We start from the raw sequence: 13,580 nt of genomic DNA on the forward strand, positions 1-13,580 counted from the left end.
TCACCGGTTGTCCATGATAATTCATAATAATTCTTCATCTGAGGGTTTATTCGTTGGCGGTCGAACCACCGGACGTTCACTGCCTCTGTCTGCTGGGACTGTGATTGACTGCAATTCTGTTCCCCGCGGGGGAAAAAAAAACAGTAATAATCTATCTATCTATTATAATGTATCTATCTATTATAACGTATCTATCTATTATAATCTATCTATCCATCTATCTGTGCATTGTGCGGCCACTTCTTACTTACAGTAACAAGCAAAACTGAGTCAACACTATTTCAAGCAACATACCTTTCTAAAAATTAGATCAAATGACTTGAATTTTATTGAGAAGTTAGAAGGATTAGTTTATTAGACGAGGTGTAAAACATTTTTGAAAAAATTTGAATTGGTCGGAATCGCAAAAGAAATAGTAAAAGTTGGTTTTTTCAGGCTCTTTTATCTGAGCCTGTATTGAAAATTTAAAGAATGTATTTGATTCGCTCGAATAAATTATGTCCATGCTGGAAATTTCACCGGTATTGACTTATTCGTTTACGAGTTATAAACGATTAAAAATGCGATTTTAAGACGAAAATCGTGAAAAATGGCAATTTTTCCACTTTTTGTCTAAAGGGTGTGTGCCTGGATCACGCGAGTACTCAACAGCACAGAACGCTTCACGATTTTGCGTGTTATCCTTGCGCAGGGGCCATGCTAATCTTCTCTGTATCGTTCCAAATTTAGTATATGTGCTGTCGAAGCAATTACATGTCAGACACAACCTCCATAATTTCCAACCAGGGCGTTTGATATGTCCCACCAGATATCTGGTGCAGTGAACGGACGATTATTGTCTGTGATTTATGCACGATCTAACCACGAAATTATACTAAAGGCATAGAACATGTCAAGACACATGTTCTACATATTTCATCGTCCATTACACAAGTATATATCATCGGAATTATATCATATTTGGTTTAGTTTTAATCAGAAACATGTTGGTAAATATGTTGGTAAAAGTTTCATAAACAAAATAATGACAAATAAAGAAGTTTTGTAACTGGATTCGATTAGTCTTCTGGTCTCACACCGATATAGCCGACAATGTGTGGCACACTTCTCGGCGACGACGGCTCTTGACCTTTGCTGTTTTCGCCGTTTTCACGTCAGTAGCGTTTTCAAGTTATAGGTTTCTTATGACTTGAAGAGGGTACGACGGTTTCCAGCGTTCCCTGTGTAGTTCAAATAGGACGCTCGGCGAGAACCTCCGATTTCGTAACTTGTCAGTAAAAACGGCGGACTGACAAACAACGAGATTTCACTGTAATAGGCAGTCCTTATAGTAATAGGTATATATTATCTGTAGGGAGTTTTCTATTTTTTAAATATTTACCTCTTTATGTATGTACAGGATCACGAGCTGGTTGAACCCATTGACGAGCAGACCCAGGAGGGAGCACAGCAGGATGGGCACGTCAACAAAAGAAGCGGCCATCTTCGAGTCTCTTGCTGAAACACGTCATTCGTAGCATTATCTTAGTATTAAATAACGAATTTATACGGTGTCACGTTGCCCTGATTTTCGGCCCGTCCGACGGGAGAAAAACCCGGGCAACGGCGGGTTTTTACAGACCGCGAAGCCGGGCCACGTTCGGCCGCGCGAAACGTGGTCCACCCGGGACAAACGGCGCACAGTGGTGCCAAGGCGGCAAAAAGTCCATTTTATAAATTTTCGATTTTTATAAAAAAAAATTATTTGAGAGAAACGTCGCGAATGAAACAAGAAAACGAAACAGAGGAGCAACAGTTCAATATGAACATCAGAGGATCGAGGGTCCCATGCCGGGGACAACATACAATGTATATTAACTGCAGATACAATGTACATCAAAAGCCGATTCAAACGATCCTTCCTTCTAAAGAAATAACAGATTCATTTTGTTCTGTTTATGAAATAAATTCCAACATATTCCTAAAAAATTTCACCTGGAACATCAAATAATCGTAACGTCCGGAAAATTCACTCTTGGAAATTCTGAAAGTTGATATTTAAACTTAAATTGTGGCGAAAGGGTCTCGAAGGGTCTCATGATTTTTTGCACAAAGTTAGATCAATATTACACCTTGCCAAAACGATTAGTTCCAGACCAAAATCTATTAAAGGATTTATTTTTTGCTTCCATAAATAAAAAATGAGCAGAAAACAAAGATTTCCGATTGGCCTGTATTAAAGAATCAGTTCAACAACTGTTTCCAAAAATCATTTTCTCAATTAAGCGTTAGACCTGTGGCAATCTCTCCACAAATTTTCAAACAAATTCGTTGGATAGTTTCGTTTTTACAGATTTTTTGCCGCTTTTTGGCAATTTGGCACCACTGTGCGCCGCGTCGTGTCGGCTTTCCCTTGATTGTGCTGCAGCTTGTTGGAATGCTTGAAATCCCAGTCGCGTGTCATGTATCGTTAGATACAGAGCCCGCTGAGTGGAATCGCGGGCTGAACGTTGCCGGAGATCGATAAGGCCTGTCGTCTGGTCTGCAACCCGACAGTTCTAGCACAGCTGCTACATTCTTTGTAATATCCCGAACGCAGAGAGGATAGTAATTCAAAGAGAAGAAGGGACTTCAGCTCTCTGCTTCTCTCTCCTTTTCATTCGCCGACCTTTTTCACGCGTATAATCATGCAAATAAATTATTTTATTTATAAGAAGAAGTTTTTGAAGTACTATTTAAAAATAGTATTTTATTTGGAACATATTGAAAAAGTGAGACTTATTTTAAGGAGTGTGTAAAATAGTATTTCAAATAGTTGATTACTGCGACATTGTCGTCTGTTTATTAACATGTTACATGAAAATATTCGTAATTCACCTACAACAAATACTATGTTAACTATTATAGTATCTTATGTTAAAAATTATAATTTATAATATTATCTATTTGCTCAACTTATTTTCATTGTAAGGAAATATTTGGAATACATATTTGAAGTACAAGGATGGGAGAATGAGACGTGGGAGCATGTGTGGGAAGTATGCATGAGAATGGATGAGGAAAAAGGGTGGCAGGAGAGAATGTGGGAGGTATTGGAAGTTGTGGGAGGAGGTGAGGAATGGATGAGAAGAGCGGAAGAGTGGAGAGAGGGGAGAAAGGAAAAGAGAGGAGTGGGAGATGAGCGAACGGAAGGGGGGTCCAAAGGGTAGGGGGGTAAATGTAAGACTAGCAATATAAGGTCTTTTGTATATACAATTCTCTCTCTCTGTCTCTCTACATAGCTCTACATAGTTCATAAGCATAGATAAGTTATGTATAAGCTAGGTTAAGTCATAAATATAAGGTCTATTGTAAATAAACTCTCTCTTTTCTCGCTATATAGTATATAAGTCTAGTTTAAGCTAAGTATAAGTATAAGTTAGGTTAAGTTAGATTAAGATAGATAAGGTATAAGTTAGGGTAAGCGAAGATGGAAAGACGGCGATAGAAGGAGGTGGTGTAAGGGAAAAGGAATTGTAACCCTTAGGGGAGGCAAAATAAAAGTATATTTGAAGTACAACAGTAAATTATTCTGTGTATCTGGTTATCAAAAAAAAATATTTTATTTGCCGAAATTTTTCGTTCTATTAAAGGTAGTATTTTATTTGAACCACATTAAATTATACTATTTAAAATAGCATTTTAAATATTTTTTCTTGAAATTTCTCCCAGGTCTGATTCAAAAGGTAATGGGCCGCTGGATAGTGCGTCAAGAAAAACCATGTACAAAATTTTAATCGTATATCTTAACCGGGAGGGTAGTTATGCCATTGTAAAGTGATCAAAACAAGAGAGGGGTCGAAAGAAAACTCCTGAGAAACGCAGGAACTCTTTATTTAGTAATTGTTCTATACGGGACTGCTCGGGAAAAGGCGCTCAGACCAGACTGCTCGAAATCGTGTATTTTGCCAAATTTAGTCGCTCCCCTCTCCAGGATCCGATCCCCTCCGAAAAGGGAGGGGCCCTCGTATTTGCTTTGTAAGGCCAACGCTGCTGGTTTATTGCCGGTAGCCTACGCGTCCCGGGAAGACCTTTTCTTCCTGCACACGTTTTTTGACCTTATTAATCTCAGGAGCCTATCTCCTGAATGGTCTACAACGGCCTCAAGTCGACCCTGTGTCGACACTAGCATGTGTATGGCTTGACGGCCACAAACAACACCTGTTGTTGTTTGCGCACGTTGGGCTATACCATTGAACGTTGGCACTCACCAAATAGCATAGACGGAAATAATCAATTTGTCTCTCGCCATGCCCGAAACAGCCTTACATATCTTTAAATTCCTTAATATTATAATTCTCGCGATCGCAACAAACATCAACAATCTGAAACTTATCAATTACAATACATATACATTACACATCGGAAAACAAAGAAGGATGTAACAGAAACGATACAGTCGCAGGTCGCATACCACCAACTAACCTGTGGTTAACAGCCATAAAACGGAAAAGATTAGTATTTCTTAATTTCTTCATTTCTAATTTCTTTTATTAGTATTAGTATTTGTATCTAGAAAACCTAGATACATATACTGTAATTAATTCAGATTTTTAGGTAGAACATTCTATTGTAAGAAATCAAAATCCTCAAAAAAGAACAGAAAATATGCAGATTACCTAAACCAGACTTTCATATGTTCTAAATCTAATATATTTAATAAGATATTATCGAAATAATTTTTTACAACAAAACGGTCAGGAATCGATTTTGTCCAGTTAATAAACGTCTACTCTGAATCAAGGGCCGGATTAAAAAGATGAGACACGAAGTACGCCGACAAATGATAGGCAAAAACATGCCAGCGGGCGCTGGTCGAAAACCGAAGGGCGACACGTGTCCTCGAAGGCTGAATGGATGCGATCAATAGGGAGAGGACAAACAAAGGGGTCCGCACCCCTGTATCTTCCGACGCGAATTAAATTCTCAATTTGATGCACCGTGTAGTCGTCCGGAAACAAGCCGGGCAAAATTAACAACAATCGAACGAACAAGATAGTGGCGAAAATGAATAGAAGACAGCCCTCGGGTGTATGAACGACGAGAAGAAAGAAGCAACGTACATACACGCTGCTCGCGCGATCACCAACGGGGGTGGGTTGGATTAAGGAATCCTGACTATTTCGAAGAAACGGGGAACGGACACATCGAATAATTGTAATCTGTGACCCAGAAATCGTGATCGAGATGGATCGACAGGCAATTTTAACTTCCTGCAAAATTTTTGCATTCTTGAAATTGGAACCTGGGCTCCCGTGTGCTACGTCATTTCAAGAGTTAGCGGAAGCAATTCGTTCTACACGAAAATTGTCAAGAAGAATATTTTTTAATGGACAATTTAATCCTTTAAACGTTCCCAAATATCGATCTGTTTAAAAATTACGTAAAATAACACTAAAACGGCGGGACCCGTTGAAACGAGTCTAAACAATGTTCTCAAATCTTCATTTGTCTAAAAAGCGCGTGAATAGACACTGGAACTAGAGGCCTAAAGATTAAAAATTGTATAATTCACGAGCGTCGACAGACTGCGCAAACGCATTCACGGAAGATCGTTCAATAAATATATTTCAATATGTTTACGATACGTTTATCAAAACAAAACACTCGAATGGGTATTCATGCGTCTGGTACTTAAATAACGATATAAAATAAAGCAATTGAGTTGCTGAAGAACCTGCTGTCAAAACACGGAATTGATTTCTCTCACTCAGCAGCTACGCGGTGTTGACGGGAATAACACGATTTTCCCTCTGTAGAAATGTTCCAGCGTGGAATGACAATTTCGTGTTCGTTCGTGCGTCACTGCATCCTCTTGAAAGCCACTCGAGAGCCATTCAGACCCGGTCACATTTTCGCCGTCAAAATAAAATGCAATAATAACCACAGTAAAAGCAAACGTTTCAGGCGATGCACCTAAAAATTTCGAAAGTCCCGACCAATCGTCTTACATCGAAAGAAAATTGTAGGTGGTATGTAATAAATATTGATTTTGAAGTTCGATAAAGAAATATCACGTCACTAGCATGTGACCGACGTGTTAGTCCAAGTTAACGACAGAGATAAAATCGTAATACAGTGAATTCTCGATATATGTGACAGGTCTTGCCAGCGTCAAGTATCATGCAGGCCTTGGCGACATATATAGAGAAATCACTTTGTATTACAAAATACTAGAAAGAGAAAAGGGAAGATGAACAGAGATAAAATGATGTTCATTCAAAGTTAACAGACATGGGTTCACCCAGCGGCGCGCGAAATTGACAAAGCCCGCCCGGGAAACAATAGTTATGAAACTGCGAAACCGAGAGGGGCGAGTCTCGTTCACTGGGAAATTGAATGATCGCTCGTTATGCACTTTATACAAGCAACAGAGGCTGATGAGACAATTAGTCGATTCCACCGAGATCGGATTAATTGATTTGTAAGTTTGCGGACCGGCGAGAACTCTGCACAAAAAAAATTCTATCTGCATTCTATCGATGCGACTTGTCAATAAACGGACATTTTAGTTTTATTCAAGTATATAAAATCGTGATTTTACAACACTCTGGTCATTTGTTGTCCAATTTTTTCGCTGACTTGCAACTAGACTTGTAGATGACTAAAATACAGCAGTGTGCGAATTAACGCGAACATACCGATATTTTGAATGTCTTATTAGTTTTCTAAATTTGGCAACATGACTATGTCAGTGGTTGCTGTGATGACCTGTTAGGTATTGACGTGTCGTTAGTGGATAAGTCTGTGACAAATTACATAATTACATAATTATTTCATTTCCGCTAACGACGCGTCAATACCGCTCGGCAGGTCAGCGCAGACTAATTCATCAAACGTACAACAAAATGGCCGCAAGCGCTGACAAAGTCATGATGCCAATTTCATGTTGCAAGGTCCAATCAATTTACTCTGAATTTTAGAAATTTTCGAAGATCTTCTCACACTATAAATGTGTAAAGGTTCACAATTTAATTACAGTAAATTCAATACGGTCCCAAGGAACAGCAATCTCTTAATTGCGCTCGTACACAAGCTTGTAAGTACTGGCTGCTGAGGGATGAAAAGCATCGTTCATGGTCTCGCATTTTAATATCCGCGAATCGATCAGCAAGACCCTCTGTCCGGCTCTGCGCGGATAGACTGCGAGTGAAATTAGCCAGCAGGCCATCAACGTGTAATAAAGTTTGTTTAATCAGTCACGATTACAGAGAAAGAGGCATTGCGAACGGTAGTCGAACCGGAAACGCGCTTCAATATCCGCGGATCGAATTTTCCACATATCAGGGATGCTGAACGCACTTCATTCCGTTTCTTAATTTCCATTTCTACAAACCGATTGTAACCTCGTAATGACTATTGCCTGTGCCCGCTTTAGGGGGGGTGGGGGGTGCGCGGGACAACCCGGGCACTTGCCCGGGGCGCCAAAATTTAGGGGCGCAATTTTGGCTGTAAGTTTGCAATTTGTTTTTTTGCCCGAGGCTTCGTAACCGCTGGAGCGGGCCCTGCTTTTGATCATCCCAAACTTTCATATGGAGAAATGCTAACAAATCGTTCGAATGCATGACGAACATGTAATTAATATACCGTCGATGTTTATTGGCAAATACAATTAGCTAGAACGAAATATGCGCTCACGTCGTTGCTCGTTATACTGATATTCCAGATAAGCCGTAGGCTATGGATTGACGATTCTCATTAATTTAACGGGATCAAATTCCTGTTGCAGTAAAAATCTTCCAAAAGGAGTTCGCGTTGGAACAAAATGGCGCGTGTTCTATTTAAAATCGATGGACAAAAAATGTAATAACGACTGCCTGAGAACCTCGCTGGTTCTAAATTTTAATAAATTTTATTTTATTATTTGCCTACTAGGAATATCGCCATTTTCGTTATCCCGAGGTAACAACTTTCTCTTCCACAACCAGCTATGTAACCACACTGTCAAGCAATCGCAGTTAAATTATATCCCCGCGAACCCTCGGGAAATGGAAAACTTTCGACATCGAAGAGGCGAGAAGTTCGCACAGGACACGTGCTCGGACACGAGAGATCCTAAGAGCGTGATTGCGGCTCGTTCAGCTGGAAAAGATCCTAACCACGTTCTTATGCTCCCTAACACGGCTATCTAAAGTCACGCATAAACGCCTCCAAGATCAAGGCGGATTTATTTGTCCCTTTGTCAACCGCTTACCCGACTTTTCCTTTGACGCGTGTTGCATAATGTCCCGTGAAAATTGAGTTGTTGCGACGAGTGCCATTTCGCTTTGTTCTATGCAGTTTTTCCGTTCTTAACGCAACGACCTCGTTCTCGAACCCTTCAACGAAATAGCCGATGCCCTTTGTCCCGGAAATGTACCTTCGATTTCCTCTGTGCGCGCAGACCGTCGCCAGTATAATGAATCAAAGATAAATTGTAACAGATACGCCAATTTGGTCTTACCATCTCGTAATTGAAATAGTGGAATGACATTTCTCCCTTTCCTTGTGTTTTATTCGAATTACTCTTTCTCTTTCTCTCTTTCTTCCTCTCTCCTTCGTTAAGGGAATTCAATTACCTCTGCTTGCTCGCCAAACTACATTGCATTTAAGAGCCAAGACTCCGCAGATTCGCGATAAGGTACAGTGACCACATTACCGACAAAAATAGGCGAAAAATGGTTTTACGTGCCTCAACTTTTCGTCCTTATATGAGAATATTTTTCGCTGGGAAAGCGCTTCTTTGAAAGAGGAAGGTTCAGTCTAGCGCGCGCTGATCGTGAGCTGACGAGATTATGCAGATATTTGGTAATATTAATATAAGCATTAGTAGTAGGCCAAAAAGTCGAGAGTAGCGCGCGCTAGATAATATCACCTGCTACAAATTGAGCTATATTTTGTCCTGATTCTCTGCGAAATAAAGCGAAAAACTTGAAGCACGTTTCCGCCGTCAGAATTCATGATATCGATAATACAGAGCAAAAAATGTGACCAGTTTAGTCACAGACTTGAGATCCGTCGGATCAATACCAAGACGGATCTGAAGTCAGTGCCTGAAGGCTGTGAACAGAAATTATACAACAGTTACCGATCTGCTGACTCTGAAAAAGTCACGTGACTACCCTCGGCTCTTAATTACAATTTAATTCGCGGTAATTCGTAACCCAGTTGTGAACTGTACTGAATCCATCATTTTGTCGAAGCTGAAGTTAGTCTAGTCAACTTTACCAGTCTGGAATTGCAGATTGATGCGAAAGGAGCTCTGCAAATTTGTTTATAACATCCCAAAAAGAGAGATTCGTATATATTCAAGTTTTCCATACGAGCAGTTGACCCTGCAATATTTTCTGCCATTACCATCTTAAAAAACCTCAAAAAGCGTTCCAGTCTGGTTCGACCAGTGACCCGCAAAATGGTGGTTGTCAAGGGCTTCGTTGCAAGGATGCGCGACAGGTATTGTGCTTGATGCATCGGTTACCTCGTACTGGGGGTCGTTAATGGATTTTAGTTAATGCGTTTTCCTCAGCCATTAGTGCTGGTCCCCATTAGCAAGTTTAATTAAAAAATGTTCTCCGGACGCCGCTCAAGCGTCACCAACGCAATTAACAGAACGGTCGAACGGAAGGAAAAAGCCCGACTGCAACAAATAATTCAGCCATCCTGATGCGCCCGAGCACTATAAATATTCGCCGAACTACGCGCTTCGGGAAGAAGACGCGGGAAATACGGCAATTTCCGTCGACGTATTTTCAGCGAACAAAGACCACCTAACCTAACCTAAAGTCCACCTAACTGCACCGGACCAATACACCGATTCGTTCCCATCAAAAAGAGGAGAAACGAAGAAGAAAATTATCGAATTATTATTATCAGTGCTGTTGCAGATACGTAGGTGCATGCATTCACAATTTGAACGACGCGTGAAGGGCTCGAAAGTCGTTCAGTGTAAATCCAATTTTCTTATTTTAATTTTTATAATTCTGGGATTGTTAATATTACATATATTCTTCCGAACGTTTATGCACACATCTTTTGACATCGTCGATTTAGAAAAATTAAAGGAACTGTTGCTCAGTGATTTTTATGCAAAATAAAAATTTTCAAGCCTTGGAAGCTACATTGAAATTTATTTCTTTTCTCAGTGTTCGAGCAATCAGCTGTTCGGTGCCGCTGTGCGTCGGCACGCACACACAGCAAATTAGCGACTGCCGAACTTTGTTTGTATTGAGGACTCGGCCGTCGTCGCGGTTCGTCTCCCTCTCACCACGCACACTTCGGGTGGCAAGGGTAGTTTGGGGTGCGTGGCGAGGGGAGAGAGCCGCGTCAATATACACGGCAATCCGTCGAGCCCTCGCTCTCTTTTCCGAGAATCGCAGTGGTAACAATAATAAATCAGTTAGCTCTCCCACAAATCACATTTTATTTCTCAAATCATTCGGATCGTAAGTTAAAGGTTCCTCGTTACGGAACCCAACGAAGATCCAAAACACTCCGTAACAATGAGAAGCTGAAAATAATTTTCAAAAAGTTATCTATTCGATCGATTCATTTTCGTTATAAATGCGTAAAATCCCATAATGCAAACGCGTTGACGTTGGTGTGGTGTCGTCCATGCGCGGTGCTTTTAATTGAGCCTGAATTCGATTACTCGGCTGTGGCGTTTACAACCGATATTTATGTAATTACAACCGCGGTTTAATTCTGACACGGCCTTATTGCGGAAAGAGCCCTCAGTAAATATCGATTTGCCAATAATAACTTCAACAGTGTTCGTTCGTTGGTCGGGTCACCCTAACCCCTTCGTGGAATCGAATTCCGACGCGAGTTGGTCGCGACAAACGGGAAGACAAAGCGGTCGGAGCGGTAGCTGGTAGGCCGACATGTGCCTCGGAAAGCCACCCTTCGGCTGACATTGAGGGCCAGAGTACCTTCTTTGGGTTCAGCTTCACCCATGATGTGCAAAATTAAAAAATGTGACAACAAATTTTCTCCGCGGTTGACATAAATTTTTCAAAAAAATTGTTTACATCAGCTAAGAAACTAATTTAATGTCTCGAAAAAATTGAAGCCCAATGAGTGTTATCGTCTTTTCGAAAGTGTCCGATTACTGCCGTTTCCTGCCCAATTCGAACAACCTAGTGTCCGTAAATATAAAATAACACAGTTTTCGTAAGCTAATGATTTTACCATTGGTTATCACTCATTCCCAAATTTTGGGATCACTGTACGAAAGCCCTTGGGAAACAGAAATTCTCGAATCAAGACACTTCCATTTTTCCACATCTGCCATAAGCTAATGATTTTTCTTTTCACTGTTATTCGTCCCGAAACTTTGAGCTCACTATACTGACCCTTAGGCAGACCTTGAAAAATTTTAGTTAAAAGAAGAAATAGCTATTCGAAATAATTTATTTCCCACCTTTATTTCCATATTCCTGTTTGCAGATAAAAATAGTATTGATTCATTTGATACATTAGCAATTTCAAGTATTATATTATTTCAATATTTATATTTCTTTATTTCAAATATGTCAAAAGAGGGTCGGTATAAAGTATACTCAAACGCGACAATCTCGGCACCAGATATAATTTTGAAAAATAACTTCACAATTATCTCAAACAATTATAAAATAAACTAATTATGTTATTGAACACGTATGGGAAATGTGTATGGGAGGGGATGACGGAAGAGGATGGCAGGGGATGGTTTGGGCAGTGCTCGGGTCGAGGGGGAAGGGGAGGAATGGTTGAGGAAGGTGGGCGAATGGTGGGAGAATATGATTGGAAGAGTCGATCGATGAGGTTAGGGAAGGGGGCGGAGGTGTGTGTGAGTGTGTGAGAGAGAGAGAAAAGACAGGTATGCTGTGTATTATTATTTTTTCTGTGATAAGTTGCATAATGTAACTTATTGTAGGTTAAGTTATTGTATTTCTGGCGTTGGTTATTTTATTTTTATATTGTTACTTTTATCCTATTTTATGGAAAGTCGACAAGATATCTCTCTCTCTCTCTCTCTCTCTCTCTCTCTCTCTCGCTTGTGTATAAAGCTGTGTGCGGTTTTGCGTGGTAAGGTAATTGTTAAGTTAGCAATTATCTGAAATAATTATAAAATAAACTAATATTTTATTTGAAATAATGTTTCAAATGATGTCACTTCTAAAGCAACCACCACACTCCGGGTTTTATCCGTTTATGGAAAAAATGAGTAGGTAAAGTTTAAATTATGGTTATTAGCGCGTGTTATAGGTGAGCAACAAGTCCGTACAGTGTAGCGAAGACGGAATAACAAATGCATCTAGGCCGCGCGGCTGCCGTAGCTTCTGATTATCAGTTGTAAAAGATGGAGACAGGCCCTCGAGGTGTTTGTCTTTTGCTGCAAACTACTTACAACTTGTCCTTGATATAATATTTACAAACAGTCTTGTATTCTGTGCAGCAATTCTAACGATTTTTAGTTGACCATCGGCAATGTAGGTTGCACTTGAGTTGATTCGATGACAGAGCACCTGCGTTTAAGTCACTCAACGGTTAACAAAGTTGCAGCCAGTAATCAGCACTGACCTATTCACCGCGGGTGTGTGTATGCAAAGTGTTGGTTCTCTATTACTGTTGCCATCAATCTCACTAAAATAGTTCTCTTTAACTTAAGGGTATATGCAACCTCGTAGACCTCATAAAATCGAGTGAATCTAACATTTTTCTCTCGCGTACAAAGATACTGTAAACAAAAGACATTCTTTTAGAGAATATTAAGCAACATTTTAGCTTTATTCTCATATTTTTGTTTTTACGTAAAATTGCAAAATGGAGGAGTTATATAACATGTAGCTGTCTAAGGATGAATATAATTGCTTCAATTAAAAACTGTGTTCCCCGTAAAATATAATATAGCTACCAGGCCGTTGCAAAACCGCTGTAATTTATCTCGGCGAATTTTTATTTTGCAATTCCTACGCAGTGGGCATTCCATTACACTATGCACCGAAATAGATTGAACGGTTAGACGGAAAAAAAATCCACCCTCGCCAGAGGCATTCCAATGTCCTGTAAAGAAAAAATCTGCGGCAAGTTTGATTGAATAATAATTATCGGAATTTCTTTCGGGGCATAGTCCGGGCTCCGATATCGGGAAACCATCCCACGATTAGGAATAATCTTTTTGGCTATCGAAAGTTTTTGAGTATTTCCGATATTATCGCGAACCGATTTACGCTTTGATAAATTATAATTAAATTACTCTTTTAGACGCTCTTTCAATTACTAAAGAGTCAGTTCGTCATACCGAACCGTAAGATTTTTCTGGATGAATTAGTTTACTACGCGAAGGGAAAAAGAAATTTCGAAAGAATTGCGGGGAAAATACTAAAAGTTCTTTTGTACGAGAGAAAACACACAGAAAATGAAAATTACTTGCATAGCAAAATTTTAAAAATTCGGTTCCGACCAATTGCAATTTTTTTATAAAAGATTCTTTTATTTCAGAATATTCATTCTTCTAACATTTCGAAGAGGGCAAAGTCGTTTCGTACAATTTTTATAAAGTTGCCATTTTAGAAGTGTCCGAATAGAACTGTGACAGACCG

General features: G+C 39.8%; 1 non-coding gene across 1 annotated transcript; it reads right to left on the reverse strand.

Annotated features, from left to right (window-relative positions):
* Positions 1-646: 646 nt before the first annotated feature.
* On the reverse strand, positions 647-749 carry LOC143360747 (U6 spliceosomal RNA). Its single transcript, XR_013083339.1, has one exon. It is a non-coding gene; the product is annotated as a U6 spliceosomal RNA (small nuclear RNA).
* Between the last annotated feature and the right edge of the window lie 12,831 nt (positions 750-13,580).

This window comes from Halictus rubicundus, chromosome 13 (assembly GCF_050948215.1).
Source record: "Halictus rubicundus isolate RS-2024b chromosome 13, iyHalRubi1_principal, whole genome shotgun sequence".
Lineage (NCBI taxonomy): Eukaryota > Metazoa > Arthropoda > Insecta > Hymenoptera > Halictidae > Halictus > Halictus rubicundus.